The sequence below is a fragment of the Balaenoptera physalus genome (assembly GCF_965194825.1).
Source record: "Balaenoptera physalus genome assembly, chromosome: 9".
Lineage (NCBI taxonomy): Eukaryota > Metazoa > Chordata > Mammalia > Artiodactyla > Balaenopteridae > Balaenoptera > Balaenoptera physalus.
Window position 1 is genome coordinate 29,195,812 of NC_138888.1, and position 20,190 is coordinate 29,216,001.

The 20,190-nt window shown below is 41.2% G+C and overlaps 1 long non-coding RNA gene across 1 annotated transcript; it reads left to right on the plus strand.

The window, feature by feature from the left end:
* The first annotated feature begins 1,110 nt into the window (after nt 1-1,110).
* On the plus strand, nt 1,111-14,565 carry LOC309667009. The gene is made up of 2 exons (XR_014267472.1): nt 1,111-2,246; nt 2,307-14,565. It is a non-coding gene; the product is annotated as an uncharacterized lncRNA (long non-coding RNA).
* The last annotated feature ends 5,625 nt before the right edge of the window (nt 14,566-20,190 follow it).

Here is a 20,190-nt window from a genome sequence, read left to right on the forward strand (position 1 = left end):
CATATTCCTTTTTTTTCTTGCCACACCGCACAGCTTGCAGGATCTTAGTTCCCTGACCAGGCGTCAAACTCGGGCCCTGGCAGTGAAAATGCTGAGTCCTAACCGCTGGACCGCCAGGGAATTCACACACATACTCTATCTTTAAAAATTAGTTGAACATTTTGCTTTTGATTGCCATGTGATTGTTATCAATAGATTAACATATATTTATTAAGCCGTATATCCAGCACAGAGCTAGGCATGATAAGGAATCTAAAAGAAGAATAAGGAATGATCTCTGCCCTAAAGGTAACTTTAATTAATTGAATTAATTGAATTTAGTTAATTTAAAGTTAATTGGGTTCACTGAATAAACAAACCTAAGGCTCCTATCACACTTGAAGTACAATTATTGCCAAAATCTATGGTAAGTACTGTATAGAAGTATTTAGCTCCAAGTATAACATGATGCAAAGGAAAGAAGTTGGCTTGACTCCAACAGCCAGTACACGTTCTCTCAAGGACATCGGATGTGAGCTGCTTTAAAAGAGAAAATTACAAAGGTAGGCTGAGGGGCGGGGTCTGACGTATTAGATTGTGCAGAACACAGAACACAGAAACAAAGCCATGAAAATGGGACTGGGCATGATCTGGGTTGGGGGAATTAATGCATCTGATCCAAGAAGGCTGCAGATCTGAATGAAGGCAAGAGGGAACAGGTACCTCCCCAACACGTGTTTTTCTTTCTTTCTTTTAGTCTTTGTGTTCCTTCTTTCCAATATTGATTGAAAGCCTGTTAGGTACCTGGCGCTCTTCTAGGTACCGAGGGGAGGAGACAGCACCTACTGATACGCAGGCTACATTGCAGTCAGGTAGACACAAAGGAACGGTTGGGGGGGCATGTGGGACAAAGTTCTGGAATCTCAAAGAAAACTAAGAAAGAGAAACGATTTGGAATTGGCAGTAAGGATCGAGAAGCCGCTACTCCATCTTCAGGCCCAGGGGTATACAAGATATGGGAGAAACCACGCCAACTTGGGAGGGACGCACAAGAATCAGTGCCCTGAGGGGAAAGCAAAGTTTCAGTTAGATCTAGAAGATGCATATCCTGAAAAAAGGTCAAAGATACAAGGTGTGCAAGGTGTTTTGTTGATGAAAGACAATGATTTATAAAGCACCAAGTAAGAGTGCTTAGAAGCATGGAAGGGTAAGAGGTTGGGTCAACCTCATTGTGTTGGACCAAAGAGGAAAATAAAACTCCGTGTGTGTGTGTGTGTGTGTGTGTGTGTGTGTGTGTGTGTGTGTGTTCACTAGTCAGTTCAAAGTTGGCTTAAGTAAAAGAAATCTCATTTGTGGTTGACTTGTATTTCTTAAATGTGTCTTTTGCTCATTATCCTTCAGCAGAAGGATTGGCTCTGTCTCCCTTCAATATTCACCATCATCATATCTGCCAACAATAAGGCCCCATTCTGAATTCCTTCAGTCCTGCTAGAATAAAATTCTCTCTCCTCTTTGGAAATCCCCTCAGACTCTGGAAGTTTTCCTGCATCCATAAAAAATCTCTACCCAAAATACACTTTTAGGACCAGCACTAGCCAAGAGACACGCTACCTCACAAGACTGGAAACAAGTTCCAAAACCTTCGAGTCTTCTCCTCACTGGCTCCACCAAACTTTTTATTTTCTGGTGCTTCTGGATTGCTGAGAATGGAAAATTACTTGGCAAAAGTTAACAATACATCACCAGCACAGAATTACTGTCCCATATACTGAACTTTTCAAACCACTCTTCCACCTGACAATAAACTGAGGCTTGTACTGAGTAACCTAAAAACCAAATGAGTCCGTCCTTTTCAGGCTATCATACGCCCTTATCTTATTCGGTCCTCACAAGAATCCAGTGAAATAGACAGACATAGAAACTGAGGTCAGAGAGTTAAGTCACTGCTCATATTCACATCCATCATAGGTGATTCACTGTAAAGTTAAAGAAGGTTAAATATCAGGGTCCTCCTCTTGCATGGTCTCCTTCGAAGATGCTGGAAGGGAAAAAGGCCTGACAATGTGTTTACACTGCCATAAAGTTTCTATAAAATCTGTAAGAATGAGACATATTAGTCATACTTGGTGATTAAATCACAATTATAAAAATCACTCTTTCTTTCCCCTCCATCAGATTTCTCTTCATGTTGGATGGCCTTGAGCACTTTAGAATCCAGCTAAGGAAAAGTTGAGTTGGGATATATATATATATATATATATGTGTGTGTATATATATATATATATATATATATATATATACACACACACACACATATATATATATAGTGTAAGCTTTATAGGATCCATTTATGTGGTCCAAAGTCACTCATGTGTATAGTAACATGAGTGCAAGCCCCTCTGATGTAGGACTGGCTTTGAGGCATGTCCTCTCCAACCCCCTATACACACACACACACACACACAAACACACATACACCCCGCGTGCCAAATCCTCCAGCTTCTATAAAAAGAGTGTAACTTATACAGAAAGAGTGTATAGCCCTGGAAATATGTGGGTATGAGTATGAAACAAATTTTCATATGTAAAGAGTGGATTACTCCATTCTTTATAGAAAATAGTACAAAATTGTTATCTTCTGAAGAAGCAATTGAAGATCATGCAGCCAAGAAATGTGAAAAAAGGAATATTATAGAACTGTGTCAGGCTAATAAAAATATTGTGTTGTTTTTATAGATTTTTGTAACATATATGACATTTGTCAGTTTTTTAAAATTTGTAATCCTTAGTATTTCTTTTCTCATTATAAATAGATATTCACTTTTGTACCTAATTTTGTATTTCTAATCTGTATTCTTTTTCTTAAAGAAGATCTTTTGCCAAGTTGTATAAGCCCTCAAAATACTTGCAAAGAAACTAAATACTTTAACAAGTCAGACTAACCTTGCAGCCTCTCAGATCTACCCGGCCTACATATACAGTGTCAGAATCAGAAGTTACAGTGGAGAATCTGACCAGTGGTAATTTCCACTAAGAGTAGGTCTTTTTTTTTTTTTTTTTTTTTCCTAATGACTTATCCATGTTGAACATTTTGATGCCATGAAAACATTGAGAAATTCCCCTTTCCCCACCCCCAAACCTCCACTCCAGTAGTTTTCCTTTTCACACATGCCTCTTCATTTCCTGATTCTGGTCTGGGCTTGAAGCAAAGGTACCTGAATCCAGCCAGAAAAGCTGTTATTACGATCGTTTTGGCCTAACAGGGGCAGGAAATACCAATAACCTTATGTGAGCTATTCCTCAATGAAGAGCCAACCTGAATGCATAATGTGAGGCCCTTGCATAATTCAGATGATGTTTAGATAAGGTCCAGACAACTGGAAACACCTTTCCTTCTAATCCTTGGAGGCCACTGGGTAGGTAGGGCTCCCCCACAATGAAATGCTGAAATAAGAGACTGTAATAACAATTTTTTAAAATGCAAGCCCCTGAGAAACAACAAATAACTTTTCTGTTGGGAATATTGTTCCAAATACTAACTTAACTGCCAAACAGATAGAAAAAAAAAATAAGATTGCCAACAAAACCGCAGAAGATGAGGTCTTATTCCTTGAGAAGAAAGGATTAGTCAATTCACTGTTCAGTCCTTGCACAATTATATATGTTCACTTCAATCAGACCCCAAGGTAAAACAAAATGGAGTTCCTTTCCCTGGTGCATTATACGGAAGAAATAAAGAAAAGGAGAGAAAAAGAGTAAGAGAGGGAGCTTATCCAGGCAGACTGCCTGATTCTCCTGCAAAGACCATAAGCCAATTTATAAAACACGTAAAGCACATACAACATCCGATGATATTATATGTCACCTACAAATTGGCACTTGCCATTGGCACTTGCCATCTACCTCTACAAGGATTAAATTATAAGCAGCTGCAGCTGCTGACCTTCAACACCCACTGAGGCACTCTGTGCTCTGGGAAAAACTGGCAGAAGAAGTCTTCAGATAGTTAGATATTTTCAGAAGATTTTATGAGCCCAATTCTTGCATCTCCTCGCATCTAGAAAAGCACTAAAATCCTTCATGGTGAAGTCCGCTCCTCATGACTAGCACTAACCTTCTGCAAAAAATATGTGCTTGATTGCGTGTACTCCCCTTTCACCAAAATCACATATATACTGACCTTCCCCTCTACCTCTTTGGAGCAATTTCTCAGAACTATCTGAAATGCTATCTCCCAGGCTATAGTCCTCATTTTGCCTCATATAAAACTTAACTCACAATTCTCATGCTGTACAATTTTTTTCAGTCGACATGTGCATCTTTCTTTCAGTGAAACATGATACTAACAAACTGATGTTACCAATATCTGGGTTATAAAGTTTGATACTGAATCCTCCTCTTCAAGTGTACATTAAATCCCTAAACTTGGGTGTTTATGATAATCTCTCTCCTACTTCCACCGTGGGCACTTTTGAAATTGTTACTGTTTGCAGTCCTGTTTACCATGCTGGGAATAGCATTCGAAAGAAACAAACATTTGAGAATTTGTATTGCCTTGTTGTGACCTGCCTGATGAATCACCCTTGGTCTACCACCCCATGGTTTCCCAGCACTGCCACAAGGCTGTTTTTCCCCAATAATTGGAGAACCCTGTTTACACTGATTCAAATACATGTCTGGGCAGGGCTTTTTGAACTGCTTCGGGTAAGAGCACTAAGGCAAGGCCTGTAGGTAGCTAGCCCTCTCCCTAAAGTCTAGATGGTAGGAGAGGGTATGAAATGAGATTTTCTAAACAACTCCCTTTGCAGAAAACCTGAGGTTTTACTTTTTCTTTGAATAGTTGGTTCTGAGCATAATTCCATGACTTTTAACTGCTTGGCTCCCAAATATTTTATGACCATCGAGGATGGTCACAAAACAGAGACAGTGGGACTAGGCAGAAGGATGCTTGATGACTAGAAGAGACCCAGCTACTGTACATCTGCTGCAAAGTCCTTCATGCAGAATAAGAGCTCAGGTCTGTGTCTGTCAGTAGGTAATTAAATAAATGAATGAACACACTATGGAATGAGCAGAAATAGAATATGTAGCTAAACTTTATGGGGAATGACACCCTGTTAATCCCAGAGGCTCACTTAGGCAAGAGCCTGCTAATCCTAATGGCATCATGGCTGGATGAGTTTCCTGGCACTGATCAAGCCCCACCAGAACAACTGAAGTCAGAGGTTAAGGATGAGACCCTTCTTCACTGTATTATTGTTAAATCAATATGCATATCGCTGACCCTCAATTCCAGTGAAATCTCTATTATCTATTTTATAAATTACTCTCGCTCCTGGCCACTGTTCTTTCACCCACACACTACTTACCTAAAAGCCCTTTAACTAGTCATTTCAATCCTCTCCCAAATTAAAAGGATTAGGGAGGCGCCTTAAAACCAGTTTTTCTTTTAATTAAACACTCTCATGAAAATGACACCAGGAAATAGGGGCAAGGGAAATGGCAAAGAGAAGAGGTTACAAAGCAACTGCGATGTGTGGCTGATTTAATCCCAATCCTACTATAACTAACACTGTAAACCTGGTGATGGGGGAGGAGGGGCAAAATGGAATCCAAACATTAACAAGTGAACCTCAGCGTAGTACAAACGAATAACAAAACCACACTGAAGAGGGTGGGGAAGAAAAGAATTAACCTGAGTAACTCTGGGAAATAGCATCTTGTTTATATACTAACAGGTGGTATAGATAATAAGAACTGTACACAAATATACTCAAGTACACTGCATCTCTCATGGGTGTGGGTTAGCAATTCTGAAACTATCTGTATATTAGGATTGAACAAAAAGTAAATCTATTGTGGATAATGAAAGAAAGGTTTCTCAGTGTTGGAAAAAGGAGTTACCAATCAGGATAGGGGAAAGTTAGGAAGAATACATCCTACAGTGTTGCATCAGAAACAGAGGTATCGGTATGAACTCATGGATTTAAATGTGTGTGCATGTGTGTACACAAATGGGCTACTCTTAACAGTGATGACTTAGAATTCCCCTCCCCCTCCCTTTTTTTTGGAGGGCTCCTGTGGGGTCCTTAAAGAGAGAAGGAAGATATATTTTGTCAGTTTTTTTAAGGGAAGTAAATACCAGGCTCACACTAAGAAATGCTATTCCAAATGAGGCCAATGAGGGTGTTATTAACCCAAAACAGAGCCTTGGGGCAGAACTGAATAATGGGGTGAGGGAGCAGTAAGAAAATATCAATAGCAGTAAAAAGGACCCCTGTTCTCAAGGTTTCTTAATCCAGGAGCCATGTTCTCAGTACTGCACACTCCGCTGACTCCATTTAACGCTCATAAAATAGTCACACATTCAGAGGCTACTGCTTAATTTTAATAAACTCTCTTGATCTGCAGAATTGGTTTAAAGGCAGAAGTCCTCTAGTTTAAAACATGCAGGAGAAGAGCAAATCTAAACTTTTAGGGTACTTTTAAACCATTTTTGAATTAACAATATCTAATCAAAATGAAAAACACAGCAAGAGCAGATCTCAGAGATTCTTCGAACAGACTCAAGAAACTTACAAGCAACCAACTTACTTTCTCCAGAAAACTTTCCCATCTGTTAGTCACTTGTACAACTTCAATGAGACATTAATCAAACAAGGAGGCTTGACGCCACATGGAATGAATCACTCCCAGTTGAGTGAAGTCTCTGAGGGGGTACTGACAAGAAATCTACTTCTCTGTTTCCAAGGAAAGATTTATTTATGCATGAGATCAAGAAGGAGAGAAGATGACTGTAACACTTCACATCAAATGGAGACATGAATCAGAGAATTAGCAGGACTTATGTTGATGGAGAGTGTGATGGCAGCCACTCTCTACAGCGTTCCCTGACCTAGGATTTTCTTGTTTCTGTTTTATCACTGACCGTGTTGTCTTAACCACTGTCTGTAGAAAACTTGTACTCTACTAAATCTGCCTGTCCTGTAACTTCTTTCTTAATCTGACCAGAAGCCCCAAGAGACCGAAAAAGTTTAAATCAGACTTCAGTGCGTTTGCTTCCTTTGCCTGATTGAGATTTCTGAGAAGTTTACGATAGGAATATCATGGAAATTTGAAAGATAGAATCATAAATAATTAGAGGATTGAAGACTCAACCAGGAGCTAAAATGATTGTCCGTGGTCCTGTTTTGGATCTCAAAGCTATGGACCGAGAAAGAGCACCATTATTTACAAAGTTTATCCTACAGTGCAGCTGAGGAGTTCAGGTTTTTTAAAATTTATTGAATAATTTATTTTAACTGAATAAATTGACATTTACTGAATATTGAATAATTGCTAAACCTAAAATCTAGGATGCATTCATACAACAAATAATGATTGTTTATGATGTACCAGACTCTGTCTAGTTACTGAGACTAATAGAGACAAATGAAAAGCTGCACCCTGTTCTCATCAAGCTTATGAATGAAAGAGGACATATAAACAAATTAAACAAACAATCTGATGCAGTATAAAGTGTGAGAAGGATGCAGAAATAGAAAAAGGAGAGAGCTTTTAATCTTGGAGGTGCGAGGAGTCTTAAAGGCCCTGCAGAAACTGACATTTGAGCTTGTTCTGAAGGAGAAATAGAGGTGACCAGGCAATCTGTAGGAGAAGAGAAAGCGGAGGAAGAAGCAGGGCAGGGCTTTCTTGGAAGCAAAGAAAACAACAGGTGCAGATGAAAGCATGAAGTAGTATCTCTTCCTATAAAACTCAAAGACGAGTTATTGGTGAGTTAGATGGGCGAGGTCATAGGAGGCAAGCATGATGGGAGCAGATCCTGCTGGAGGTCATCAGCAGGCCAGAGCCACCTGTATCACACCCACTCTCATGCCCAGCCTTGAACTAACAGCCAGTGAGCTGCCAGGAAGAGGTCTTCAGAAGAGACATGGTCAGACTTGCATTTGGATGGATGTTTCTGGGTGAAAACAAAATGAGAGAAACTATGGCGACAACATGTCATTTATACAGTCTGGTTAGAAATGTTTCTCCACAGTGTTAATCTTCTAAAGAATAAAGAGTACTAGCCTTCCTTTTCTTCTAATCCTTCAAACCCCTTGCCAATTGCTAATGAGATCAGTACCGATGACATGGAGTGTGTGTGAGGGTGGGGAGGAATTAGACTGCGATCACCATCCCTTTGTCACCCGCTCCTTCAGCGACCCCAAATAAACATGCCATCTAAGTAAAGATACTGGGCTTGCTCTGAAAGGGCAACTTCAAGACAGGGCTCTGAGCCCCGCTTTCTAACCATCTGCAAATCTAAGAAGCCCCCAGTATACAAATTCTGGAGCAGCCACTGAATATCAGCAGATTACTCACAAATGATCCTTTGGTTCTTCCAGACCTTAGAGATCTTCTTGTATAAAGACCTATGGGAAACTGCTCTCAGAACCCCACTCATCTACAAATGGTTAGGAGAGGCTTCTGCAGCTGGAGCCTAGGGAGAGAGTCTCCGTTCCTTAACCATGAGTACCATTGCTCCTGAAACTGTCGGCATATGGTTTTGCCATTGGTTAAATCCTTAGCAGAATTTCCCAAGAGTCTTTTCAGGTCTGAGCTGCCACATAATCATATTCTATCTGAAAAGCTGAAAGCCTAGAACAGACATCTAAAACACACAGTATTGATGATCTTTTCCAAAACCAGAATGAATTTCCTGCAGTGCTTTCAAAACACCAAACTAATAGCTACTCATAAAAACCTTCCTTTGTTTTATACATTTGAAATAACCTTGGTTAGGTTCAATATGATTACTTCAATATGATTACCTTTTTGAGACTATCATGTGCCCATTTTTCTTACCTTTTCTTCTCTCTTTATTATTTCTTTATCACTTCTATTTTCTGCTTAGCTGTTACCAAGTAATAGATTGTTCATAAGAAATTAAAACTACTTTCTTTTTTGAAAAAAATTAGTGTCAATTAGGCAGGGTAGACAGATCCTCTCCCTTTTTCTCATCTCACTCATAGGGTTCCCAGATTTAACAAATAGAGATGCAAATGGCCCAGTTAAATTTGAATTTCAGATAAACAACAAATAATATTTCAGTATAAATACATTCCATGCAATGTTTGGGACAGACTTACACTAAAAAAAAATGTCTTGTTATCTATCCAAAATTCAAATTTAACTAGGGATTCTGAAACCCATTCAAAAAGACTTGAGTTATATTTCATGATATTTTGGTTAGTATATTTAGCCTGAAAAAAAAAATCTTCCACCCAGTTTTATGGATACATGTCACTTTGCAAAATAAAGAATAATTTGACTCAACAGAATATTATACATCCTTTACAAAAGACATTTTGTAATAAGTATATCCTAACATGGGAAAATGCACATAATAGGCTGAGTAAAAAAAGAAGGTTGCACAATTACATAATAGTAGTAAAATAATAATAGCTAGTCTTTATAAAATGCTAAGTATGCAAAAGGCATATTCTAGCTGCTCTTCTGTATTAACTTGTTTAATATTTACCACTATGAGATAGGTACTATTATTATCACCAATGTAAAGATAAAATACTGAAGTCCCATAAATGTTTACTTGCCCACTAACTATTATATATTCACACATATATATGTTACCATATGTATATACATATGTACACATATGTATATACATATGTACACATATGTATGCTACCAAAAAGCTATTGATACATGAAGAAAAAAAAAAGACTAGAAGAAAATATAATAAGCTGTAATGCTCATTATTTGGAGTAAGAATATAGTGACTTCTAAAATCTTATTTCTGCATTTTTTTATATTTTCCTTAAGAGCAAACATTGCTTTTCAAATAAAACAATAATACGATTTAAATGGAAAAGTGTACCTAACTGGAAAAACTCGAATTCCATTTTTCAATGTCTTTGTTACCTGCCCACACTGTACATTACGAAGTTAGTTTTGGGGGGTTATGCCACTCCAAGTTTTAACCCACTCAAATCTTCACTGGGCTGATATGAATCTCTGCCCTTTCAGTTGAGGGTTCCTTTGCAATCAATTGGCTAATTCAACCCCGTGATCCCAGTCATCAGTACACATTTCAAAGTTCTCTTAAATAAGACCTGCTGTAGAAGATGAAATAGTAAATGTACCTGGCAAATGAATGAATGCATGAATGAATGAATGGAGTTCCTGTGGCTTTTTGTAGACATTGCATTAGATGGAGCAATGCTGGCTTCACTGCCAGCAAGGAAAAGTACAAGCAACTTATACCTGCTGCCAACTCATCCCCTCAACATGCTCTGGAAGAATCAGTCCCTTCAGAGAATTACAGACTCATCCAAGGTGAGGTCATTATGTTGGTTGGCGCTCTTAGGGGAGAGGTTTTGTCAGCCATATATCACAGACAAGCTTTCAGAAGAGCATGGGGAAGGCTCCAAGCTAACCGTGAGCTGAGATTGCTCCAGAGTCTCTTACATCATCACTAATAAGAAATTTGTTTTTACAGGAAACTGACACTAGCAAAAGAGAAAGCAAAAAAGTAAGCTTCTGGCTTTTACTTTAAAGGAAAGATGCCAGCTTCTAAGCTCATCCTTTAATTGCCTTATACGGTAATAGAAGAGATTGTTAGTGTAGTGAACAAGCCAGAACAAGGATGTGGAAGCCAAGGGTTCTCTATTCCCACTATGGAAAGTTCACTGGACATGTGGTCTGAAGCCAACCAGAGGATGCAGGAGATTGGAGAACTCTCTTTCCTTTCAGGACCACAGCCTTCTCTCTTTTGCAAAGCAACGACCAAGTCCTTCTCAGAGAGATGCTACAAAGATGCTTCAACATAGAACAAGAGTGAGTCGCGGTTTGTACAACTCAGGTGCTGCCAACCTGCCTCTGTGCTTCCTCACAGTTTTTGTTTTCTTGGTATGATAATTAGTTGTTGGCATTCTGAATGTTTCTTCTGAGGAAAAAAATGTGGGCACCTGTTATTTCTGGAATGAGTGTTTTATGCACCCTATTGAGGTAAGCTATCCACTCAGATGCCAAGTACTGGCCAACGTGTGGTCACCTAACACAGAGCGCTACTTCCCTCATGTTATGTTTTTCCCAGGGAATGTGATTTCCAGCTATACTTACTGGTTTCTGCTGAATTACACAGAGAGCAAACTCTCTTCAGAAGAAGCAGGAGTTCTACATTTACCCACAACTTGAAAGTTATCATCTGGTGGTTCCCAACCTTGGCTACACACTAGAATCACCTTGAGAGCTTTTATAAAAACACCATTGCTGGGGCCCTCCCCAGAGTCAGTTAGATAGAATCCCTGGGACTGGGGCCAGCCAGGGCATGGGTTTTCTTTCAAAGCTCTCCAAAGTGCTTCTGAAGGAGAGCCAGGGTTGAGAACCATTGATATCATCCATCAAGGCCCTTCCAGATGAAACTGAGACTCAGGAAGGCTGATGGGCTGTCCCACGTCCATAGCTTATTGGTGAGCGTGCCCTCATCTGTGTGTCTGCCTCCTTCTAGACTATGAAATCCTTCAACACTTGAACCACACTGTTGACATTTAAATCCACAGTGCCCCACTCCACATGCTGGGTGAGGGCAGTCAGGAAGGAAAGGAAGGACAAAATCTGTCCTGCCTTTTGTCTCATAGCCTCTCACTAAGAAAAATTGTTATTAAGATAGACTACTATGAATTTTTAGCCCACAATCAAAGTCATTAAATATCAGTTTCCCCAATCTTAGGACCCATTCGTCTTGGGAAAAATTCTCTGAGTCAGATTGCCCCTAAAATCCCAAGCCAGATGATTTTACCTTAGCAAATCCAGCTGTTTAAAGTGAAATGCTTGACGTTGTTCAATAACCCATGTCTCACTAAATTCTCATTTTGTGGAGTCTCATTTATTTCCCTAGTTAAACTTGACACTTTCCAGTTAATAGACCACTCAAAATGGCATGTTTTCCTTCAGTATCAATACTGCAGAGTGAAGAGAATTATGGGACATCTGTGCTGTGATTAAGGAGATGTAGGCCTAGGGTCTGAGAGTTGCTGAGGCCTCAGCACAGACTGCCAGAGTGTTCTATGGCTTTACTGGTGCTATCGGCTGCCAGCTACACATCTTTCACCTGCCAGTCAAGTGCAATTCGAGTGAAATCCAGCTTCTGTGGCGTGGTGTGTGGGCTCAGAATTGGGGCACAGATGCCAGGGGCCCTGGAACTATGCATCGGATATTATTGCGCTGGGCCCACATCCTCGCCCTTGAAACTTTGACACATGCTGACCAGTTTCCAAATGCCTACATCTCCCCACTGTGTTCCTTTGCCTGAGAGTGTTCTTTGGACCCCGAAGCCCACTTTTCCCACCCATACAATAGACTGGAAGTGCCAGAGAATGAACATCTCCTCCCACCCCCACTATGGCTTTCGACCCCAAACTGACAGAACTGGGGTGTCCTGCTCCCATCCCCCTCAGGTGCAGAAACTCCAAGGCCTGTGTTGAGTTTCCCCCAGGGATTAAGGCCCAGTTGCCCAGTTGGTGCCTGGCGTGCTAACGTACCTGTTATCAGCAGCCTTCTCTTCTTGCTCCCCTTCCCAGTTCCTTGCTGGCGCTACCTCCACTTATCCTCCAAATAATGAAATCCTGTGTCAAGGGCTGATTCCGGGGGAACCCAAAGAAGATACAGTGGCCTTGTCAATAATAGTCATTTGATTTTAGGAAAGCCATTTAAACTCTCTGAGAGTCCCTGGCCTCAAAAGTAAAATAAGGAAAGGATTTTGAAGTCCTACTTGGCCACAGCAGCAAGCAAAGGGCTGCTTCCTTTGGCTGCCAAAGCCCTCCCAGACCAGCCCTAGTCTCCTTCCTGCTCCCCTCCCCTCATCTCTAAGTCTACCCCTCCCACATGCTCCTCTCCAGCCGCAGAGAATTTCTTTGAATTCTTGCAAGTGACACATTTCCCACTTGCCTTTGGGACTCTTACTCATGCCGTCCCTCTGCCTGGAACACTCTTCTTCCTTCTGTTTGTTTGGCTCACTTGTGCACATCCTCCAGCTCTCAGCTGAAATGTCACTTCCTGCAGGGAAGCCTTTTCTGACGCCCTGTCTAGGATCGGGCTCTTACATGCTACCAGATATAGTGTTCCCGTCGTCACGTCTGGCATGCTTTACGGTAATTCCTATTTTCTTCTCCAAGTCCACCTCCTTCTCCAACCACCGTCATTACTGGCCTTTAGGCTCCTTTCAGTCAGAAACCCAATTTATCTGGCTCCCCACGGCATCCCTGATACCCAGTCCAATAACTGCACATAGTAGGTACTTGATAAATAATAGTTGGATAAAATGCACCCTTGTTTACTAAACATTAGAGTTGATGAATAAGAGGATTTGGGAATAGAAGTCAAAGCAAAGTTTCCCAACCAGAGTCATGGCGCTCCCTCGAATGGTTTGCACCCAAGATACGACTTTTCCCTCAGCCCTTGTATTATACTTGGAAGAAGGGGGTGTATGGGGTGGAGTTCCCTATACTCAGATGAGAGCAGCTTTATCTTTTTATCCTGGTGAAGGCTGTCATCATTTTTAACATGAAAATTTTAGAAGCTGGAAAGCACTGTGTTAAAATAATCCAACCCAGTACTTATAAAAAAAGTGGAGTTGAAATTTGGAAAAGAAAATTTAGTAGTGGAGGGGAGGGATAAATTAGAAGGTTGAGATTAACATATACACACTACTATATATAAAATAGATAATCAACAAGGACCTACTGTATAGCACAGGAAACTATACTCAATACTCTGTAATAACCTATATGGGAAAAGAATCTGAGAAAGGTAGATATATGAATATGTAAAACTAAATCACTTTGCTATACATTTGAAGCTAACACAACAATGTAAATCAACTATAGTCCAATATAAAATAAAAAATTTTTTTAAATTTAAAAAATAGGCAGAAGACCTAAATAAACATTTCTCCAAAGAAGACATACAGATGGCCAAGAAGCACATGAAAAGCTGCTCAACATCACTAATTATTAGAGAAATGCAAATCAAAACTACAATGAGGTATCACCTCACACCAGTTAGAATGGGCATCATCAGAAAATCTACAAACAACAAATGCTGGAGAGAGTGTGGGGAAAAGAGAACTCTCTTGCACTGTTGGTGGGAATGTAAATTGATACAGCCACTATGGAGAACAGTATGGAAGTTCCTTAAAAAACTAGAAATAGAATTACCATATGACCCAGCAATCCCACTACTGGGCATATACCCAGAGAAAACCATAATTCAAAAAGACACATCCAGGGCTTCCCTGGTGGTGCAGTGGTTGAGAATCTGCCTGCCAATGCAGGGGACATGGGTTCGAGCCCTGGTCTGGGAGGATCCCACATGCTGCAGAGCAGCTAGGCCCGTGAGCCACAACTACTGAGCCTGCATGTCTGGAGCCTGTGCTCCGCAACAAGAGAGGCCGTGATAGTGAGAGGTCCGCACACCGTGATGAAGAGTGGCCCCCACTTGCCACAACTAGAGAAAGCCCTTGCACAGAAACGCAGACCCAACACAGCCAAAAATAAATAAATAAAATAAAGAAAAATAAATAAATCAATGAAAGCATTCCATGAGAATCAATTGGCTAACAATTTGAAAAAAAAAAAAAAGACACATCCACCCCAATGTTCATTGCAGCACTATTTATAATAGCCAGGTCACGGAAGTAACCTAAATGCCCATCGACAGACGAATGGATAAAGAAGTTGTGGTACATATATACAATGGACTATTACTCAGCCATAAAAAGGAACGAAATTGGGTCATTTGTAGAGACGTGGATGAATCTAGAGACTGTCATACAGAGTGAAGTAAGTCAGAAAGAGAAAAACAAACATAGTATATTAATGCATATATGTGGAACCTAGAAAAATGGTACAGATGAACCAGTTTGCAGGGCAGAAATAGAGACACAGATGTAGAGAACAAGCATATGGACACCAAGGGGGGAAACCCACGGAGGGGAGGGGGAGGGGGAGGGGGGTGGTGGTGTGATGAATTGGGCGATTGGGATTGACAAGTATACACTGATGTGTATAAAATGGATGACTAATTTTTATTAGTCATTTAGTGACAAAGAGCCACTCCCGACCTTTTCCAACCGCCCTGCGTCCTGAGTAGAGTCCAAATTCCTAGCATGTCTAGAGGGCTCCTGGCACCCAACTTTGCGTCCCTCCTCTCCAGCCTCATCTTCCTCTGCTTCCTGCCTCACACTTGCCTTGTGCGCTTATTTCCGGGCGCCATGTTGTTTCACATGTCTGTACTGTTGGCCCTGCTATTCCCCAATTACAGACTCCTCCCCCTCCTCCCTGCCTACTCGCCACTCCTGTTCATCCTCTGAGACACCATGCAAGCCCCAGGGCTTCCAGATTGGAAGTTCCACTCTCTGGCTTCCCCTGTCCCCAGAGTTTCCTTCCAGCACGTTTACGTATTGGTTTGCTGTGACCCACCAGCTCCACCCCCAACCACTTCATAAGCTTTTTGAGGACAGGATCAACGTCATATTCAACTTTGTCTCCTCGGGGTCACGGTGCCTGTGGTTGAGCAGGCATTCAATAAACGTTTGCTCAAATGCACTAAACAGTGGGATTTTGTGTGTGTGTAATTTAGTCCTCGTCTGATCAACCGTAGGCACACTTTAAATAAACTGAAGATAATTGACTCACTTCCAAATTTTAATAAAAAAGTTTTTGCCATGTGCTGTTTAAGTACTATTCAATAATTTGCGCAGATTGGCAAAAGTAAACATCTTGGCTTAAAACCAAACCAAATCCCCCCCAAAAAAGCAAGTTCCTATGATGTCTACAGGTCTCCCATGTCGAGTGCCTTGGTGGCAGACAACAGCCCTGGTGTGAAACACTTGGGGGAAGGGACAGCGTTCTGAACACTGAACTGCAAAGAATCACCCGCTGTTCCTCAGGTTTCTCACACGTGCCAATGTGTGGGAAACGTGACTCTCTGCTGATAATTCCTAAGACGTCTGTTTTCTCTTTTAATCAAGCTGAACAGAAGTAGTCCTTTGTTAAGATGAATTAAATCTGCAGTGAGGCATTGGAATTCATTTCCAAGGGAGGGGTTATCCTAGAAGCCTTTACTCCATCCAGCACCACCCCGGCGCCTGCCCTAAGCACCAGGCCGCTGTCCACGCCCAGGCCAGGAAAGGGCAGGGCCGCCTGCACGGATGCACAGGCCCCGGGGATGGGAGACCGCCACCTCACTGCCCTGTCCCAGGCTTTTAGCACAGCCTGAGGTCTCGCGAGGTTGGGTTTGTAGGGTTCTGGCTTGTTGAGACCTTCGACACGCTCCCCACGTCCCCTGCAAACCACAATACTGCTTTTTATTGAGCTGCTGTCAGATAACGTGCTGCATATTTGCATAAGCCCTACCTTCCTCTCACAGGTGGAATAACTGAAATAATGTTTGAAATAAGTTTCCCGAAGCTGGATGAGTAGCAGTGTTGGCCTAACGCCTGGGACGGAGAGGGGGAGGGGTAACCGATGTATTAAAACTGATAACACTTATAGCTTCTATGTTTTTCACATATATCAGCTCATTTTATCCCCACAAAAGTCCTTTTAAGCAAAAGGTACCCTCATCCTACTGATGAGGAAATTGAGACAGAGATTAGGCAAAGGATGGAGAAATGCACTGGGGTAGAGAAATGCACTGGAGAAATGCAGTGGGGTAGAGAAGAAGACCACTTCCTGTCTTCCGATTCAGAGCTCTACCCACCCACTAACACACATACACATGTACACACACACATCCAGAGAAAGGCTTCATTTCTGGGAAAAAGGAGACAGGTAGGAAAAGAGCTGGAGGAGCCTGATGTGTAATTTACATAACACAGTTTCTTCGTAAACATTCCAGGCACCATGAGAAATAAATTAAAAGATCACTCATGGATAATTTAAGTATAATACAAGCTAGAAGTTCTGGTAGAGTCCAAAATTGACTCACAGTAAGGATGACTGAGTTTTGCCCTGGTTTCTAGCCTACTTTGCTCAAAAGTAGAGATCAAAATTATGAAAAGACAAATGTGTTTGCAATTTAACTCCACCAATAAAAGCCTTCAAACTGAATTCCCTTCTAGCACTAGGAATTCAACTTCAGATGAAGACTTATTGTCTCTTTCTGTGAAGTACCTACTATATGTAGCCTCTAGATATCTGAAGATTGCAAACGTCCACTTAAGTGTGAAGGCCTATTATTGCACTGTAGTAGCAGGATTATGGTTGAGAATACAGTTTAAAGGTAGCCCCTGTAAAAATGAGCTATTGGTCTCATGAGAGCTGTGGGAGGTGGGGGGGAGTGCATTAAGGGACAAATAAACCTTGCAATCGAAAGTGTCACCTTTATCCATGAAACAACAGTGTTGGTTCCTACCCCTTGCCCTAGTGTAATAGTTATTCTTCCTGGATTAACATCACATTGATTAATAATGCCAAGCCAAAGCATGCTGAGTGATGACTTCCATGAAAGGTTGCAAAACTATGGAAATCTAAAAGGGGACATCAGGGAAGGGAGCGTGACACTGAAAATAGTTTCCTCGTTACTCTGGTAGTTAAGGATTTATATTAGAATGAGGTCAAGTCACGACAATTTTTGTTTTGTCAGTAGGCAATCACGAATTGTAGTCACTGACTGCCATCACCACCACTTCCTAGGTACCAGTATTAGAGAAACTGCCAATCCTGCTGGAATGACTTAGTATTCTATTTCCAAAGACCATACTGTATTTAAAAATTAGGTCAATATTTAGCTTAAGTATCTCTGGCAGTAGATAATTTTAAACATAGGGTAGATGGAAATTTACCTTGACGAAAGGCTTATAACAGATTGCTGTTATAAATCTATTGAAATTTTCAGTCATTGGAATTCTGGAAGCTTCAGTTTGCTGCTCCACAGTAGCCTTCCTGTACCATAAACTTGCTCAGGGCCTTGCTGAGTTCTTTCTGGTTCTCCTGCTGCCACACTTCCCTTTGTTGACCACAGGGCTCACTCCGTGGGCTCCTTTAGGCCTTCACTTGAGATCACCTTCCCAAAGAGGACTTCCCTCCTATTCTTTTTAAATTTAAGCCTTCTCTCCACCAACCCTGGCACTTCCTATGGCCCTATCCCATTTTCTTTTTCTCCATGATCTTCTTTATTTTATACCTATTTATTTTGTTTCTTGTCTATCTGCCCCCACTAAAATATAAGCACCAGGGACTTTTCTTTTTTCCCCACCACTAAAATCCCTTCTCTTAGATCAATTTCTAGTACGTAGTAGTCATTCAGTTGGATAGATGGATGGGTGGGTGGTTGGATGGATGGATGGATGGATGGATGGATGGATGGATGGATGGATGGATGGATGAATGAATAGGTTGGTGGATGGATGGATGATCATTGGACCCATGAATCCTTTCAGTTGGCTGGTATCCAACACAGAGAATACAGGTCCATAAGTAAATAAAGGACAAGCTGATTTCTCAGCTCTTCTCTTTCTGCTTGTTGGCAGTTGTTAAACTATCTATCGTACAAGCCAACTCTACCTTTTCAATCCTGAAACCCTCTGTTGATCATATCACTACATGGTAATTTCTTCACTTACACAGGAGAGCCATGTGGAAATAATCACTTGAGGTAATCCTAAAAGAACAGTATTTTATGATTTGGTTTAAAGAAGGGATTAAAGTGGTTACTGAAGATGTGTCTATGAAAGGGTCTCAAGTCCTCATGTGTGGTTGCACATAGTATCTACCGCATGGGCCAGATTCTGTATATAAATTAATAGTCCAACTGTCAGTGCCACTTTTTATGCACTTAATAACTATTCAAATTGACCTATTCTAAATGCATTAGATGCTAGTTCCTATACCCGTTCTTTTCTCTATATATTAGGGATCTTGTGACCACCAATGTTCTCACTGAAAGGGGAATTCCCGATTAGTTCTGTTGGGTTCTACTTTGATCTGAGGGTCCTGCATGACTCCCCTCCTCTTCATATGATGTCCTTGCCCCCCTCACCTCTATTGGAGGTGAGGTAGAAAATGGACTTACAGGAGTTCAGCACCTAAAGATGGTGGGTAATTCACAGGCAAGAAGCAGGAGGGGAAGGAGTAGGCCATTGTTCAAAGGCTCTGCAGGATCCTCGTTAGACAATAACCGGCCAAACCTGCTGCTGCTCAGTTCCCTGGTCTTAAAGGTGGAAGGTCCTTCTCTTCCTCTCCAGTTTCCATGGTCCATTAGTCCTCTCCTCTCCCTTCTCCAGGTCCAGTTTTGTTTCAAGAGTGAGTAAACCCTGCTCCCTGCACCCTAAAAAGCTCCCACTTAGGATAGAGTTTTCTGTGAGCCTCATTTGGGCTTCACTGTGGCTGGAGGAGGGAGAAACGACCAGAGGGAAGAACACACCTAGAAAATGCACAAATTAATATTTCAAGATATAACCCTTCCGCATGCTGAATGAAATCCACATCCTCTACTCTGAGACCCTCCTCTTCTTTTTTTTATTTTATTTTATTTTATTTATTTATTTATTTATTTTTAATCAGTCATCAATTTTATACACAACAGAGTATACTTGTCAATCCCAATCGCCCAATTCAGCACACCTCCATCCCCACCCCACTGCAGTTTTCCCCCCTTGATGCCCATATGTTTGTTCTCTACATCTGTGTCTCAACTTCTGCCCTGCAAACCGGTTCATCTGTACCATTTTTCTAGGTTCCACATACATGCGTTAATATACGATATTTGTTTTTCTCTCCCTCTTCTTCTTGAGACCTGCTCACTACTCTAATAGGTACAGGTTATTCCCTCCACAGAATCACCCCGTCTACACTACTCTCTTGTCTCCCTTGATCACGCTTGGCCTTACTATAGTTTGTGTTTTGTTGTTTTTTAATATATCTTAAATTCAGTTTTTGCTTTGTCTTTCTAACTATGTATTTGGCTCCTTCAGAGCAAGGAAAATTTCTAAAGATATTGATGTTTTACAAACTACTGTGCCTTATCTGCTGATGTATTGAAGGAGCCCCAGTCTGGAAGCATCTGTGAAGAACACATGCCTAAGAGAGGAGGGAAGCCAGTGGGCATGAAGTGGTATTCCGAATCTTTGTCATAAACACTCCTATCCTGATATCACTAGAGGTCTTGACGCAAGATGCAAGGTAGGGGGACTTCCCTGGCAGTCCA